The sequence below is a fragment of the Chiloscyllium punctatum genome, chromosome 36 (assembly GCF_047496795.1).
Source record: "Chiloscyllium punctatum isolate Juve2018m chromosome 36, sChiPun1.3, whole genome shotgun sequence".
NCBI lineage: Eukaryota > Metazoa > Chordata > Chondrichthyes > Orectolobiformes > Hemiscylliidae > Chiloscyllium > Chiloscyllium punctatum.
In genome coordinates this window covers 34,543,343-34,559,506 of record NC_092774.1, presented here as the reverse complement: position 1 = coordinate 34,559,506, position 16,164 = coordinate 34,543,343, and the positions used below count along the sequence as shown (strand labels likewise).

Here is a 16,164-nt window from a genome sequence, read left to right as displayed (position 1 = left end):
ACAGGTCGAGGCTGAATACGCCGGTACTATCTTCCCTGAAGTTTCAGAGTCAGCCAGAAACATCTGTTGAATCAGGAAACATCTCTTCCTGCAGCAGCTTCAGACAGACTGCTTGCTAAAACCCAAACCAGGGGAAAAGAATGGGACAACTGCCCTTTCATTGTAGAAGTGTTTGAGAAAATAAAACGGCAAACCCTTTTCCCTGATTGTTGCCTTAGCCAGTATCTGTTAACCATTAGCGAAATCCTTACTCCTAGACGAATGAGAAGCTCTGCCTTTTACAACCCCTCCTGAAAATAAACCAAGAACAACATAATCTTCTTAAAGGAGCGGCAACATCACAACAGAAAGCACCTGAACTGAAACATTTGTATCAAAGGGCTGTACAGTTCGCAGGCCAAGACAACAAGTTTTCAATTTCACCAATCAATTTAAATCAGCCCCATTGGCTACCAAAAACTTATTAAATTTAAATCCTAAAGTTTTGACAACAGGACCAATCCTATCATAAAGAATTGGTGCTTTCAGTCATCTGTGTATTAGAGAAAGCATCATTTAGAAAAATAGAGAAGGGCATTCCTGACAGAGGAATCGGAGGAGGCATCCCTGACAGAAGATGGCTCAGAATATTCCGGAAGACACATAACCTGGTTGTAATCTGAGAGATTAAATTCTATTTTGTGTTATCTGAGTGGGACATGTATTGATTGGAACAGCATATGAGAAGAATCTTGACTTATTCCAGAATACTCATGAGTTAGGACAGATTTATTTAGTTTGTTGGTTTGTTCACAGTGAGAGTTGGTTAAAGAAATTGTTGATTTTAAAGTGTCAGGGATTTACTTTTAGCACTACAGCAAGTTACACCACTTATCACACTGACTTTACACATTAAAGGGCAATGTGCCACTCTTTGGACGTTTCGGTTTGAGATCTTGGAGAGTGGGGGTGGTCGGGGTGGTTGTTCGGGGGGGGGGGGGGAGGTCCGGGGTGATCAGCCTTCGCTTTATAACAGTATTGAAGACATTCTCTTGAATGCAATGGAGTCAATATTAATCCCAGCCTCATGGTGTGGTTGTGGGTGAATCACCTTAATTTGGCTCCTGCCTTCCTGAACATGCCCCTTGCCACAACTGTGGTAGTTAGCCAATCCTCTATCCATGCTAACATACAGCCTCCAACACCGTGGGCTCTTTGCTTACTATTTCATGAGATGTGAATATCATTGACTGTGCCAACAACTCTTCCCAAACTGACCTTGAAAAGGTGGAGCTGAGCTGCCTCTTAAATTGCTTCACAAATGTGATGTGGACTGCAACAATGTTCAGGAGTGAGATCCAGCATTTTGGTAAATAACAAAGAAACAATGCGATATATCTTGCAGTCGGAATCCTGTGTTCACACTTGTCTGTTCTTGGTGGTTGAGGTCATGGCTTGGAAGGTGCTTTTGAAGAACCACCACTCATGCAATCAAGCCAGACTGATAGATTGTGGCCCCAGACTCTGCCATTTTGACTTCCCTCATCAATCTACATTCTTTCCAACGAAGTTTCAGTCTCAAACCGCCACGCAATACCGTCTGTTACGGCTTAAAAGATAAGAATACACATGATTTCCAACCGTATCTTGGGTTGTATAAATCTTTGCCTGCCAGAATTATTTTCCAAAAGACTTTAATTAAACTGGGTGACTGCTTGAAATGGTTTTTTTGGTCTGACTATATTCATCATCCTCAAAGGAAACAATGCCAGTAATACCATTGAACTCGTCTTTTTGTTTAAAAAGCACGAGTTCTTGATTTATTTTTACAACTTACTGGCATTCACACCTGCACATTCAATGTCAAACTCAGACAACATAACTGAAATTACAGCATTAATTTTGTTTTTCAACAATCCAACAGATTAATTAATAATACACAGTGAATACCAAGGCTGATTAATGTGAAATTAAATTTGACCGAAAATGTAAAATCGAGATGAGAGATAACAAATGGGAAGGGCAGAAGGCAAGAAATGCAGCATCATAGAAGGTGCTCCTTCAGGGAGTGTATTTTACAAACTACAACTGCTGAATATAAACAAACACTCTGACATGATCCTCCGGTTTTAATGTAAACCATAGCCCCATACAGTAGGTACTATTTAAATAAGTTAATAGATACAAGCCTTGAGCAAATCCAGCCTCCAGCCTGGCCCCCCGCTTCTTGGAGCTCGGAGAGGGGTTCCCACTCATTCATTCAACAGGAGACGGCTCAATTTCTTGTAATGGGCACGGAGGGTACAGTGGTCGTGTCTCATATTGAGGAGGAAGCTGTTTCCTCTCATGCAACAGAAGAGGACCTATTTACGAGAGTTTTTTTTGTGGTGCAGCTGTCGTCTCCCACAGAGCCCTGAGGCTCAGGTTCAAATCCCACTGCTCCAGTGTGTGTAATAACATTACTGACCAAGCCACATGCCAACTGGCATACGGATAAGAAAATTAGAGAAGTAAACACGTCAAGCTGTTCAATGTTATCACCAATGATATCACTTCGACGCTTCCAATCCCATTGGTAATCCAGGGAGCCCAGCCTCGTTGAACGAAGGTGCTTTTTGAGAAGACTAATCGGGCATTTTTTGCACAATCAAGTTAAGAGAGCGGGGATCACTCGCAAGACTGCGCGGTGGACGACAATTACAATTCTCGGCGGGGAGGCTGAATTATGAATTCACTAATAGCCCACCCTAAGCGATGGTGCAGCGCAGCCCATACCCTGCCTCTGTGGCGCAATTGTTCAGCGCGTTCTGTCCTGATCAAATCCAGGGGAACAGGAAAAGTTGGGGCTATGGCGCGGACAGGACAATCCCAATACTCACCTTTCCTGTTAGAACTATTCCATGAGAAAGTTTAGACCACAACTTTGGGCGTGTAGTTGTGGCCGAACACTTAAGGTGTTGGCGTAGAGATCCTTTGGGGCTCCCCGCCCAGGGTGCTAACCTGCTGGCTATGCTTTCTTCGCTGGCGATTTTAAATGACTTCCTGTTGGTTGCATTATCGCTCAAACTTCACAAAACCCGTCTCAATAAAGACCCGTTTTCTCATGTCTGGGAATTGATTGCCATGCAGGAAACTCGGGTTCTGAACAAACAACGTACCAGATTCACAACGTCAGCTCTGTTTCCCTTTCCACAGATGCTGCTCGACCCGTTGGCTTTCTGCAGTATTGGGCACAAGTGCTGCTTTTCATTCAAGAACTTCAATCCCTGTCCACAGGTAACTGACTCTGGTCAGTGGCAATTGGTTCTTCTGATCATTAAACTGCCCATTCCCACCGCTTCTTCTCCCATCATGACCAACAGCCCCAGGAAATCTCCAGTTATCCTTCTTTGCTCCAAAGCGAACATTCCCCACCTTGGGAATGTCTCCCCAGAATGGAAATTCCTCATCCCTGGACATGAGGCAAGGCGTACAATTGGAAGAGATTTTGGCAAAATATTGTCAGTTAGGAAATGGAAAAATGTTCAAATGTTCATGAAGCAAAACAGAAATCCCAGTCTCCAGCTTTGTGAACCTTTAGAAACGCTTTGGGAAGCGGATTTAGAGGAGAATGAAAGATGACCTGTCCGATTGAGCAGAGACAGTCCAGACACCGTCCCCTTGTTGAAGAGGCCGGGAGGTTGACTCTGATGTTCTCGGCACATGAACTGATCTGAGACATTGAAAGAATTGTCGTTCCTGCACATCAGGAATTCAAACCCCTTCTCCCCTGCGAGCCAATGAGAGAACTCGGGAACAGGCAAAACACTGAAAGGCTGGAAGGGCGCCGGCCCCGGAGTAAGAAAGCTAGTTCCTCGTGACATGGATGTGTCTGCAGACTGTCCCTGGTATCTCCACAAGAGATCTCCCAGGCTTGATTATGGAAAAGTAAAACTGATAGACGACAATTGTAATTCTCGGCGGGGAGGCTGAATTATAAAATCACTAAGCGATGGTGCAGCGCTCGACAGCGCCTGTCTCTGTGGCGCAATTGGTCAGCGCGTTCGGCTGTTAACCGAAAGGTTGGTGGTTCGAGCCCACCCAGGGGCGGTATGTTCGTTGCCCTTCTTTGGCTTCGAAGCTGTGCGCTTTTAATGGGGTCAGGAAAATATTCCCCAAGCGGAATTCTTCTCCACAAAGGGGTTTCGGAATTGAATTAATGTCTCACGTAAGGGACTGCGTATGCTGAGAAGACCAGACCAAAAGAGAAACTCGACAGGTTTGACAGTACCTGTCGGTGAAAACAGAATTTTGAAATGTTGCCTCTGATTCTCTTTCCACAGATGTTGCCTGACCTGCTGAGTTCCTCCTGCAATTTCTAACTGAAAGTTCATTTCATCTTTTGGGGTGAAACACCGAAATATCTGCAAACACCATGTGCCGATATTTAACCCTTTCGAATCACTGTGAAGTGATTGGATTCAAACAAACTCTGCGATGATTCACTCTTTCTCAGCTCCATAGGCAGACAGGCCTGGGAAGTCAAGCTGTCAGTGTGGTTCTGTATTCGTGGGCCGAGTGGTTAATGCGATGTACATGAAATCCATTGCGGTTTCCCCTCGCAGGTGTGAACCCTGCCGAGTACAAAATGAGAAATGTCGTCGAAAAGAAAGGGAGCTTGCTCCCCGGCTTCTTCTTTAAGATTCAAATCAGTGGAGGGGGAAAAATATTTCACTCAAATTGGGACTGGTGGGAATCTGCAACCCACTGCCTGTTCGGGTGGAACAAGCAGATACCCGCAGAGCTTCTTTTGAGGCTATGAGCAAAGTGTTTGGAAATGAGACTAGAACAGTGAGGTGCTTGAAATCGTGATCGAAATGAAGCAGGCACCTGAGGACAAGGGTGTTTCCTTTGCCAGTGAAAGATACTGCTTCACCAAGTTGGGCCTGTGGAAGGGAATCAGTGACGGTGATTATCTTTGGTTGTTCGCCTTGTGAATGAACCCATTGCTGCGCATGTCCGTGCTAACGTCAGAACTCTGCAGCATGGTGGCGTGAGATACGCACAGGGCCGGGGCCAATGGATGATGCATCTGACTCCACCTCCCTGTTTCAAATGCAGCTCACAGCTTCTTCACACACCCCAATTAATCTTTCTCATTGTCCTGTAGCCGGCATACGGTTTGAATTCCCGATCTGCGGGAATGAGAATCCTTTCACTGTCTCGCGTCAGTAAATGTCCCTGAGAACATCTGAGTCAACTCACAGCGCAGTCATATGAGGGGAAGCTGAAATAGCCCCACATGCTGCTCACGGGCACATTTTATTCTCCCCAACTCAACGCCTCAAACACTGCGGCTCCTGGGAGTGGAAAAGAAACAATCACCAAAACCCAGTCCAAGCTCTGTGAATCTTCAGAAAATCAGCAAACGTTCATCCCTTCGGATTTTCTATCCTGGGCTGACAGGGATGGGTTTTGTCACTCTTTTGTAGGACATTGCAAGTGGATGTTTTGCAAACATGCACTACAATGCAATCTGATTAATCAGGACCTGGATGTTTTCGGTCTTTGAATGTATGTGTTGTGCTCCAGAACTTTGCTGTTCACAGTTTATAATACTTATCTTCCCAGTCCCCTGTATCACTTGTCGAAAATGTTTAATTTGTGTCTTGTAATCCTTTCACTGTCTGCTAATGAGGATAGCGTTTCCGTGTTTTACCTAAATTATCTTGACCTTGCATACCTCAAGCCTCAAGCGAATTTCACGAGAAACCTTCTCCAGTTCAAAAGCCAACTGTTCATGATGGCTCTGTTCCTTGTCACGTGTCCAATTTCAGATCGATGTTGTTAATGTCCCTTCTACTCCTTCAGATCCAGGTTTCGCTCACAGGGCTAGAACAGAACTGTCACCAAATACATTTACCAATCTACGTTCATCCTATCGATTGTATTAGCATCATCAACACTTCTCATCAAAATAACTCGAGAGACTTTCATCACAATTTTCTGTGAACAGTCATACATTAGCTTTGCTGAATGAACCCCAAATTTCTTGAAGTGGCTCCTTATTTTCGGCCCTGATTATTAATCTCTCTACACATGGGAATGGATCCTTCCCAGCCGCTCTATCTCTCATCAATGTGTGTAGTTCAATTCGATCTCCCATCAGCCTCCTCTGTCCTGATCAAATCCAGGGGAACAGGAAACGTTGGGGCTATGGCGCGGACAGGACAATCCCAATACTCACCTTTCCTGTTAGAACTATTCCATGAGAAAGTTTAGACCACAACTTTGGGCGTGTAGTTGTGGCCGAACACTTAAGGTGTTGGCGTAGAGATCCTTTGGGGCTCCCCGCCCAGGGTGGTAACCTGCTGGCTATGATTTCTTCGCTGGCGATTTTAAATGACTTCCTGTTGGTTGCATTATCGCTCAAACTTCACAAAACCCGTCTCAATAAAGACCCGTTTTCTCATGTCTGGGAATTGATTGCCATGCAGGAAACTCGGGTTCTGAACAAACAACGTACCAGACTCACAACGTCAGCTCTGTTTCCCTTTCCACAGATGCTGCTCGACCCGTTGGCTTTCTGCAGTATTCTCTGTGTTTATTAGGCACAAGTGCTGCTTTTCATTCAAGAACTTCAATCCCTGTCCTCTGGTAACTGACTCTGGTCAGTGGCAATTGGTTCTTCTGATCATTAAACTGCCCATTCCCACCGCTTCTTCCTCCATCGTGACCAACAGCCCCAGGAAATCTCCAGTTTTCCTTCTTTGCTCCAAAGCGAACATTCTCCACCTTGGGAATGTCTCCCCAAAATGGAAATTCCTCATCCCTGGACATGAGGCAAGGCGTACAATTGGAAGAGATTTTGGCAAAATATTGTCAGTTAGGAAATGGAAAAATGTTCAAATGTTCATGAAGCAACACAGAAATCCCAGTCTCCAGCTTTGTGAACCTTTAGAAACACTTTGCGAAACGGATTTCGAGGAGAATGAAAGATGACCGGTCCGATTGAGCAGAGACAGTCCAGACACCGTCCTCTTGTTGACGAGGCCGGGAGGTTGACTCTGATGTTCTTGGCACATGAACTGATCTGAGACAATGAAAGAATTGTCGTTCCTGCACATCATGAATTCAAACCCCTTCTCCCCTGCGAGCCAACGAGAGAACTCGGGAACAGGCAAAACACTGAAAGGCTGGAAGGGCGACGGCCCCGGAGTAAGAAAGCTAGTTCCTCGTGACATGGATGTGTCTGCAGACTGTCCCCGGTATCTCCACAAGAGATCTCCCAGGCTTGATTATGGAAAAGTAAAACTGATAGACGACAATTGTAATTCTCGGCGGGGAGGCTGAAGTATAAAATCACCAGGCGATGGTGCAGCCCAAGTCAGCGCCTGTCTCTGTGGCGCAATTGGTCAGCGCATTCGGCTGTTAACCGAAAGGTTGGTGGTTCGAGCCCACCCGGGGGCGGTGTGTTCGCTGCCCTTCTTTGGCTTCGAAGCTGTGCGCTTTTAATGGCGTCAGGAAAATTTTCCCCAAACGGAAATCCTCTCCACAAAGGGGTTTCTGAATTGAATTGATGTCTAACGGAAGGGACTGCGTTTGCTGAGAAGACGAGACCAAAAGAGAAACTAGGCAGGTTTGACAGTACCTGTCGGTGAAAACACAATTTTGAAATGTTGCCTCTGATTCTCTTTCCACAGATGTTGCCTGACCTGCTGAGTTCCTCCTGCAATTTCTAACTGAAAGTTCATTTCATCTTTTGGGGTGAAACACCGAAATATCTGCAAACACCATGTGCCGATATTTAACCCTTTCGAATCACTGTGAAGTGATTGGATTCAAACAAACTCTGCGATGATTCACTCTTTCTCAGCTCCATAGGCAGACAGGCCTGGGAAGTCAAGCTGTCAGTGTGGTTCTGTATTCGTGGGCCGAGTGGTTAATGCGATGTACATGAAATCCATTGCGGTTTCCCCTCGCAGGTGTGAACCCTGCCGAGTACAAAATGAGAAATGTCGTCGAAAAGAAAGGGAGCTTGCTCCCCGGCTTCTTCTTTAAGATTCAAATCAGTGGAGGGGGAAAAATATTTCACTCAAATTGGGACTGGTGGGAATCTGCAACCCACTGCCTGTTCGGGTGGAACAAGCAGATACCCGCAGAGCTTCTTTTGAGGCTATGAGCAAAGTGTTTGGAAATGAGACTAGAAGAGTGAGGTGCTTGAAATCGTGATCGAAATGAAGCAGGCACCTGAGGACAAGGGTGTTTCCTTTGCCAGTGAAAGATACTGCTTCACCAAGTTGGGCCTGTGGAAGGGAATCAGTGACGGTGATTATCTTTGGTTGTTCGCCTTGTGAATGAACCCATTGCTGCGCATGTCCGTGCTAACGTCAGAACTCTGCAGCATGGTGGCGTGAGATACGCACAGGGCCGGGGCCAATGGATGATGCATCTGACTCCACCTCCCTGTTTGAAATGCAGCTCACAGCTTCTTCACACACCCCAATTAATCTTTCTCATTGTCCTGTAGCCGGCATACGGTTTGAATTCCCGATCTGCGGGAATGAGAATCCTTTCACTGTCTCGCGTCAGTAAATGTCCCTGAGAACATCTGAGTCAACTCACAGCGCAGTCATATGAGGGGAAGCTGAAATAGCCCCACATGCTGCTCACGGGCACATTTTATTCTCCCCAACTCAACGCCTCAAACACTGCGGCTCCTGGGAGTGGAAAAGAAACAATCACCAAAACCCAGTCCAAGCTCTGTGAATCTTCAGAAAATCAGCAAACGTTCATCCCTTCGGATTTTCTATCCTGGGCTGACAGGGATGGGTTTTGTCACTCTTTTGTAGGACATTGCAAGTGGATGTTTTGCAAACATGCACTACAATGCAATCTGATTAATCAGGACCTGGATGTTTTCGGTCTTTGAATGTATGTGTTGTGCTCCAGAACTTTGCTGTTCACAGTTTATAATACTTATCTTCCCAGTCCCCTGTATCACTTGTCGAAAATGTTTAATTTGTGTCTTGTAATCCTTTCACTGTCTGCTAATGAGGATAGCGTTTCCGTGTTTTACCTAAATTATCTTGACCTTGCATACCTCAAGCCTCAAGCGAATTTCACGAGAAACCTTCTCCAGTTCAAAAGCCAACTGTTCATGATGGCTCTGTTCCTTGTCACGTGTCCAATTTCAGATCGATGTTGTTAATGTCCCTTCTACTCCTTCAGATCCAGGTTTCGCTCACAGGGCTAGAACAGAACTGTCACCAAATACATTTACCAATCTACGTTCATCCTATCGATTGTATTAGCATCATCAACACTTCTCATCAAAATAACTCGAGAGACTTTCATCACAATTTTCTGTGAACAGTCATACATTAGCTTTGCTGAATGAACCCCAAATTTCTTGAAGTGGCTCCTTATTTTCGGCCCTGATTATTAATCTCTCTACGCATGGGAATGGATCCTTCCCAGCCGCTCTATCTCTCATCAATGTGTGTAGTTCAATTCGATCTCCCATCAGCCTCCTCTGTCCTGATCAAATCCAGGGCAACAGGAACCGTTGGGGCTATGGCGCGGACAGGACAATCCCAATACTCACCTTTCCTGTTAGAACTATTCCATGAGAAAGTTTAGACCACAACTTTGGGCGTGTAGTTGTGGCCGAACACTTAAGGTGTTGGCGTAGAGATCCTTTGGGGCTCCCCGCCCAGGGTGGTAACCTGCTGGCTATGATTTCTTCGCTGGCGATTTTAAATGACTTCCTGTTGGTTGCATTATCGCTCAAACTTCACAAAACCCGTCTCAATAAAGACCCGTTTTCTCATGTCTGGGAATTGATTGCCATGCAGGAAACTCGGGTTCTGAACAAACAACGTACCAGACTCACAACGTCAGCTCTGTTTCCCTTTCCACAGATGCTGCTCGACCCGTTGGCTTTCTGCAGTATTCTCTGTGTTTATTAGGCACAAGTGCTGCTTTTCATTCAAGAACTTCAATCCCTGTCCTCTGGTAACTGACTCTGGTCAGTGGCAATTGGTTCTTCTGATCATTAAACTGCCCATTCCCACCGCTTCTTCCTCCATCGTGACCAACAGCCCCAGGAAATCTCCAGTTTTCCTTCTTTGCTCCAAAGCGAACATTCTCCACCTTGGGAATGTCTCCCCAAAATGGAAATTCCTCATCCCTGGACATGAGGCAAGGCGTACAATTGGAAGAGATTTTGGCAAAATATTGTCAGTTAGGAAATGGAAAAATGTTCAAATGTTCATGAAGCAACACAGAAATCCCAGTCTCCAGCTTTGTGAACCTTTAGAAACACTTTGCGAAACGGATTTCGAGGAGAATGAAAGATGACCGGTCCGATTGAGCAGAGACAGTCCAGACACCGTCCTCTTGTTGACGAGGCCGGGAGGTTGACTCTGATGTTCTTGGCACATGAACTGATCTGAGACAATGAAAGAATTGTCGTTCCTGCACATCATGAATTCAAACCCCTTCTCCCCTGCGAGCCAACGAGAGAACTCGGGAACAGGCAAAACACTGAAAGGCTGGAAGGGCGACGGCCCCGGAGTAAGAAAGCTAGTTCCTCGTGACATGGATGTGTCTGCAGACTGTCCCCGGTATCTCCACAAGAGATCTCCCAGGCTTGATTATGGAAAAGTAAAACTGATAGACGACAATTGTAATTCTCGGCGGGGAGGCTGAAGTATAAAATCACCAGGCGATGGTGCAGCCCAAGTCAGCGCCTGTCTCTGTGGCGCAATTGGTCAGCGCATTCGGCTGTTAACCGAAAGGTTGGTGGTTCGAGCCCACCCAGGGGCGGTGTGTTCGCTGCCCTTCTTTGGCTTCGAAGCTGTGCGCTTTTAATGGCGTCAGGAAAATTTTCCCCAAACGGAAATCTTCTCCACAAAGGGGTTTCTGAATTGAATTGATGTCTAACGGAAGGGACTGCGTTTGCTGAGAAGACGAGACCAAAAGAGAAACTAGGCAGGTTTGACAGTACCTGTCGGTGAAAACACAATTTTGAAATGTTGCCTCTGATTCTCTTTCCACAGATGTTGCCTGACCTGCTGAGTTCCTCCTGCAATTTCTAACTGAAAGTTCATTTCATCTTTTGGGGTGAAACACCGAAATATCTGCAAACACCATGTGCCGATATTTAACCCTTTCGAATCACTGTGAAGTGATTGGATTCAAACAAACTCTGCGATGATTCACTCTTTCTCAGCTCCATAGGCAGACAGGCCTGGGAAGTCAAGCTGTCAGTGTGGTTCTGTATTCGTGGGCCGAGTGGTTAATGCGATGTACATGAAATCCATTGCGGTTTCCCCTCGCAGGTGTGAACCCTGCCGAGTACAAAATGAGAAATGTCGTCGAAAAGAAAGGGAGCTTGCTCCCCGGCTTCTTCTTTAAGATTCAAATCAGTGGAGGGGGAAAAATATTTCACTCAAATTGGGACTGGTGGGAATCTGCAACCCACTGCCTGTTCGGGTGGAACAAGCAGATACCCGCAGAGCTTCTTTTGAGGCTATGAGCAAAGTGTTTGGAAATGAGACTAGAAGAGTGAGGTGCTTGAAATCGTGATCGAAATGAAGCAGGCACCTGAGGACAAGGGTGTTTCCTTTGCCAGTGAAAGATACTGCTTCACCAAGTTGGGCCTGTGGAAGGGAATCAGTGACGGTGATTATCTTTGGTTGTTCGCCTTGTGAATGAACCCATTGCTGCGCATGTCCGTGCTAACGTCAGAACTCTGCAGCATGGTGGCGTGAGATACGCACAGGGCCGGGGCCAATGGATGATGCATCTGACTCCACCTCCCTGTTTGAAATGCAGCTCACAGCTTCTTCACACACCCCAATTAATCTTTCTCATTGTCCTGTAGCCGGCATACGGTTTGAATTCCCGATCTGCGGGAATGAGAATCCTTTCACTGTCTCGCGTCAGTAAATGTCCCTGAGAACATCTGAGTCAACTCACAGCGCAGTCATATGAGGGGAAGCTGAAATAGCCCCACATGCTGCTCACGGGCACATTTTATTCTCCCCAACTCAACGCCTCAAACACTGCGGCTCCTGGGAGTGGAAAAGAAACAATCACCAAAACCCAGTCCAAGCTCTGTGAATCTTCAGAAAATCAGCAAACGTTCATCCCTTCGGATTTTCTATCCTGGGCTGACAGGGATGGGTTTTGTCACTCTTTTGTAGGACATTGCAAGTGGATGTTTTGCAAACATGCACTACAATGCAATCTGATTAATCAGGACCTGGATGTTTTCGGTCTTTGAATGTATGTGTTGTGCTCCAGAACTTTGCTGTTCACAGTTTATAATACTTATCTTCCCAGTCCCCTGTATCACTTGTCGAAAATGTTTAATTTGTGTCTTGTAATCCTTTCACTGTCTGCTAATGAGGATAGCGTTTCCGTGTTTTACCTAAATTATCTTGACCTTGCATACCTCAAGCCTCAAGCGAATTTCACGAGAAACCTTCTCCAGTTCAAAAGCCAACTGTTCATGATGGCTCTGTTCCTTGTCACGTGTCCAATTTCAGATCGATGTTGTTAATGTCCCTTCTACTCCTTCAGATCCAGGTTTCGCTCACAGGGCTAGAACAGAACTGTCACCAAATACATTTACCAATCTACGTTCATCCTATCGATTGTATTAGCATCATCAACACTTCTCATCAAAATAACTCGAGAGACTTTCATCACAATTTTCTGTGAACAGTCATACATTAGCTTTGCTGAATGAACCCCAAATTTCTTGAAGTGGCTCCTTATTTTCGGCCCTGATTATTAATCTCTCTACGCATGGGAATGGATCCTTCCCAGCCGCTCTATCTCTCATCAATGTGTGTAGTTCAATTCGATCTCCCATCAGCCTCCTCTGTCCTGATCAAATCCAGGGCAACAGGAACCGTTGGGGCTATGGCGCGGACAGGACAATCCCAATACTCACCTTTCCTGTTAGAACTATTCCATGAGAAAGTTTAGACCACAACTTTGGGCGTGTAGTTGTGGCCGAACACTTAAGGTGTTGGCGTAGAGATCCTTTGGGGCTCCCCGCCCAGGGTGGTAACCTGCTGGCTATGATTTCTTCGCTGGCGATTTTAAATGACTTCCTGTTGGTTGCATTATCGCTCAAACTTCACAAAACCCGTCTCAATAAAGACCCGTTTTCTCATGTCTGGGAATTGATTGCCATGCAGGAAACTCGGGTTCTGAACAAACAACGTACCAGACTCACAACGTCAGCTCTGTTTCCCTTTCCACAGATGCTGCTCGACCCGTTGGCTTTCTGCAGTATTCTCTGTGTTTATTAGGCACAAGTGCTGCTTTTCATTCAAGAACTTCAATCCCTGTCCTCTGGTAACTGACTCTGGTCAGTGGCAATTGGTTCTTCTGATCATTAAACTGCCCATTCCCACCGCTTCTTCCTCCATCGTGACCAACAGCCCCAGGAAATCTCCAGTTTTCCTTCTTTGCTCCAAAGCGAACATTCTCCACCTTGGGAATGTCTCCCCAAAATGGAAATTCCTCATCCCTGGACATGAGGCAAGGCGTACAATTGGAAGAGATTTTGGCAAAATATTGTCAGTTAGGAAATGGAAAAATGTTCAAATGTTCATGAAGCAACACAGAAATCCCAGTCTCCAGCTTTGTGAACCTTTAGAAACACTTTGCGAAACGGATTTCGAGGAGAATGAAAGATGACCGGTCCGATTGAGCAGAGACAGTCCAGACACCGTCCTCTTGTTGACGAGGCCGGGAGGTTGACTCTGATGTTCTTGGCACATGAACTGATCTGAGACAATGAAAGAATTGTCGTTCCTGCACATCATGAATTCAAACCCCTTCTCCCCTGCGAGCCAACGAGAGAACTCGGGAACAGGCAAAACACTGAAAGGCTGGAAGGGCGACGGCCCCGGAGTAAGAAAGCTAGTTCCTCGTGACATGGATGTGTCTGCAGACTGTCCCCGGTATCTCCACAAGAGATCTCCCAGGCTTGATTATGGAAAAGTAAAACTGATAGACGACAATTGTAATTCTCGGCGGGGAGGCTGAAGTATAAAATCACCAGGCGATGGTGCAGCCCAAGTCAGCGCCTGTCTCTGTGGCGCAATTGGTCAGCGCATTCGGCTGTTAACCGAAAGGTTGGTGGTTCGAGCCCACCCGGGGGCGGTGTGTTCGCTGCCCTTCTTTGGCTTCGAAGCTGTGCGCTTTTAATGGCGTCAGGAAAATTTTCCCCAAACGGAAATCTTCTCCACAAAGGGGTTTCTGAATTGAATTGATGTCTAACGGAAGGGACTGCGTTTGCTGAGAAGACGAGACCAAAAGAGAAACTAGGCAGGTTTGACAGTACCTGTCGGTGAAAACACAATTTTGAAATGTTGCCTCTGATTCTCTTTCCACAGATGTTGCCTGACCTGCTGAGTTCCTCCTGCAATTTCTAACTGAAAGTTCATTTCATCTTTTGGGGTGAAACACCGAAATATCTGCAAACACCATGTGCCGATATTTAACCCTTTCGAATCACTGTGAAGTGATTGGATTCAAACAAACTCTGCGATGATTCACTCTTTCTCAGCTCCATAGGCAGACAGGCCTGGGAAGTCAAGCTGTCAGTGTGGTTCTGTATTCGTGGGCCGAGTGGTTAATGCGATGTACATGAAATCCATTGCGGTTTCCCCTCGCAGGTGTGAACCCTGCCGAGTACAAAATGAGAAATGTCGTCGAAAAGAAAGGGAGCTTGCTCCCCGGCTTCTTCTTTAAGATTCAAATCAGTGGAGGGGGAAAAATATTTCACTCAAATTGGGACTGGTGGGAATCTGCAACCCACTGCCTGTTCGGGTGGAACAAGCAGATACCCGCAGAGCTTCTTTTGAGGCTATGAGCAAAGTGTTTGGAAATGAGACTAGAACAGTGAGGTGCTTGAAATCGTGATCGAAATGAAGCAGGCACCTGAGGACAAGGGTGTTTCCTTTGCCAGTGAAAGATACTGCTTCACCAAGTTGGGCCTGTGGAAGGGAATCAGTGACGGTGATTATCTTTGGTTGTTCGCCTTGTGAATGAACCCATTGCTGCGCATGTCCGTGCTAACGTCAGAACTCTGCAGCATGGTGGCGTGAGATACGCACAGGGCCGGGGCCAATGGATGATGCATCTGACTCCACCTCCCTGTTTGAAATGCAGCTCACAGCTTCTTCACACACCCCAATTAATCTTTCTCATTGTCCTGTAGCCGGCATACGGTTTGAATTCCCGATCTGCGGGAATGAGAATCCTTTCACTGTCTCGCGTCAGTAAATGTCCCTGAGAACATCTGAGTCAACTCACAGCGCAGTCATATGAGGGGAAGCTGAAATAGCCCCACATGCTGCTCACGGGCACATTTTATTCTCCCCAACTCAACGCCTCAAACACTGCGGCTCCTGGGAGTGGAAAAGAAACAATCACCAAAACCCAGTCCAAGCTCTGTGAATCTTCAGAAAATCAGCAAACGTTCATCCCTTCGGATTTCCTATCCTGGGCTGACAGGGATGGGTTTTGTCACTCTTTTGTAGGACATTGCAAGTGGATGTTTTGCAAACATGCACTACAATGCAATCTGATTAATCAGGACCTGGATGTTTTCGGTCTTTGAATGTATGTGTTGTGCTCCAGAACTTTGCTGTTCACAGTTTATAATACTTATCTTCCCAGTCCCCTGTATCACTTGTCGAAAATGTTTAATTTGTGTCTTGTAATCCTTTCACTGTCTGCTAATGAGGATAGCGTTTCCGTGTTTTACCTAAATTATCTTGACCTTGCATACCTCAAGCCTCAAGCGAATTTCACGAGAAACCTTCTCCAGTTCAAAAGCCAACTGTTCATGATGGCTCTGTTCCTTGTCACGTGTCCAATTTCAGATCGATGTTGTTAATGTCCCTTCTACTCCTTCAGATCCAGGTTTCGCTCACAGGGCTAGAACAGAACTGTCACCAAATACATTTACCAATCTACGTTCATCCTATCGATTGTATTAGCATCATCAACACTTCTCATCAAAATAACTCGAGAGACTTTCATCACAATTTTCTGTGAACAGTCATACATTAGCTTTGCTGAATGAACCCCAAATTTCTTGAAGTGGCTCCTTATTTTCGGCCCTGATTATTAATCTCTCTACGCATGGGAATGGATCCTTCCCAGCCGCTC

The 16,164-nt window shown here is 46.0% G+C and overlaps 4 non-coding genes across 4 annotated transcripts; all 4 read left to right on the top strand.

Moving 5' to 3' along the window:
* Window positions 1-3,994: 3,994 nt before the first annotated feature.
* Window positions 3,995-4,068, top strand: trnan-guu (transfer RNA asparagine (anticodon GUU)). The gene has a single exon. It is a non-coding gene; the product is annotated as a tRNA-Asn (tRNA).
* Window positions 4,069-7,354: 3,286 nt separating this feature from the next.
* Window positions 7,355-7,428, top strand: trnan-guu (transfer RNA asparagine (anticodon GUU)). Its single transcript has one exon. It is a non-coding gene; the product is annotated as a tRNA-Asn (tRNA).
* A 3,286-nt stretch (window positions 7,429-10,714) lies between these two features.
* Window positions 10,715-10,788, top strand: trnan-guu (transfer RNA asparagine (anticodon GUU)). The gene has a single exon. It is a non-coding gene; the product is annotated as a tRNA-Asn (tRNA).
* A 3,286-nt stretch (window positions 10,789-14,074) lies between these two features.
* trnan-guu (transfer RNA asparagine (anticodon GUU)) lies at window positions 14,075-14,148 on the top strand. Its single transcript has one exon. It is a non-coding gene; the product is annotated as a tRNA-Asn (tRNA).
* The last annotated feature ends 2,016 nt before the right edge of the window (window positions 14,149-16,164 follow it).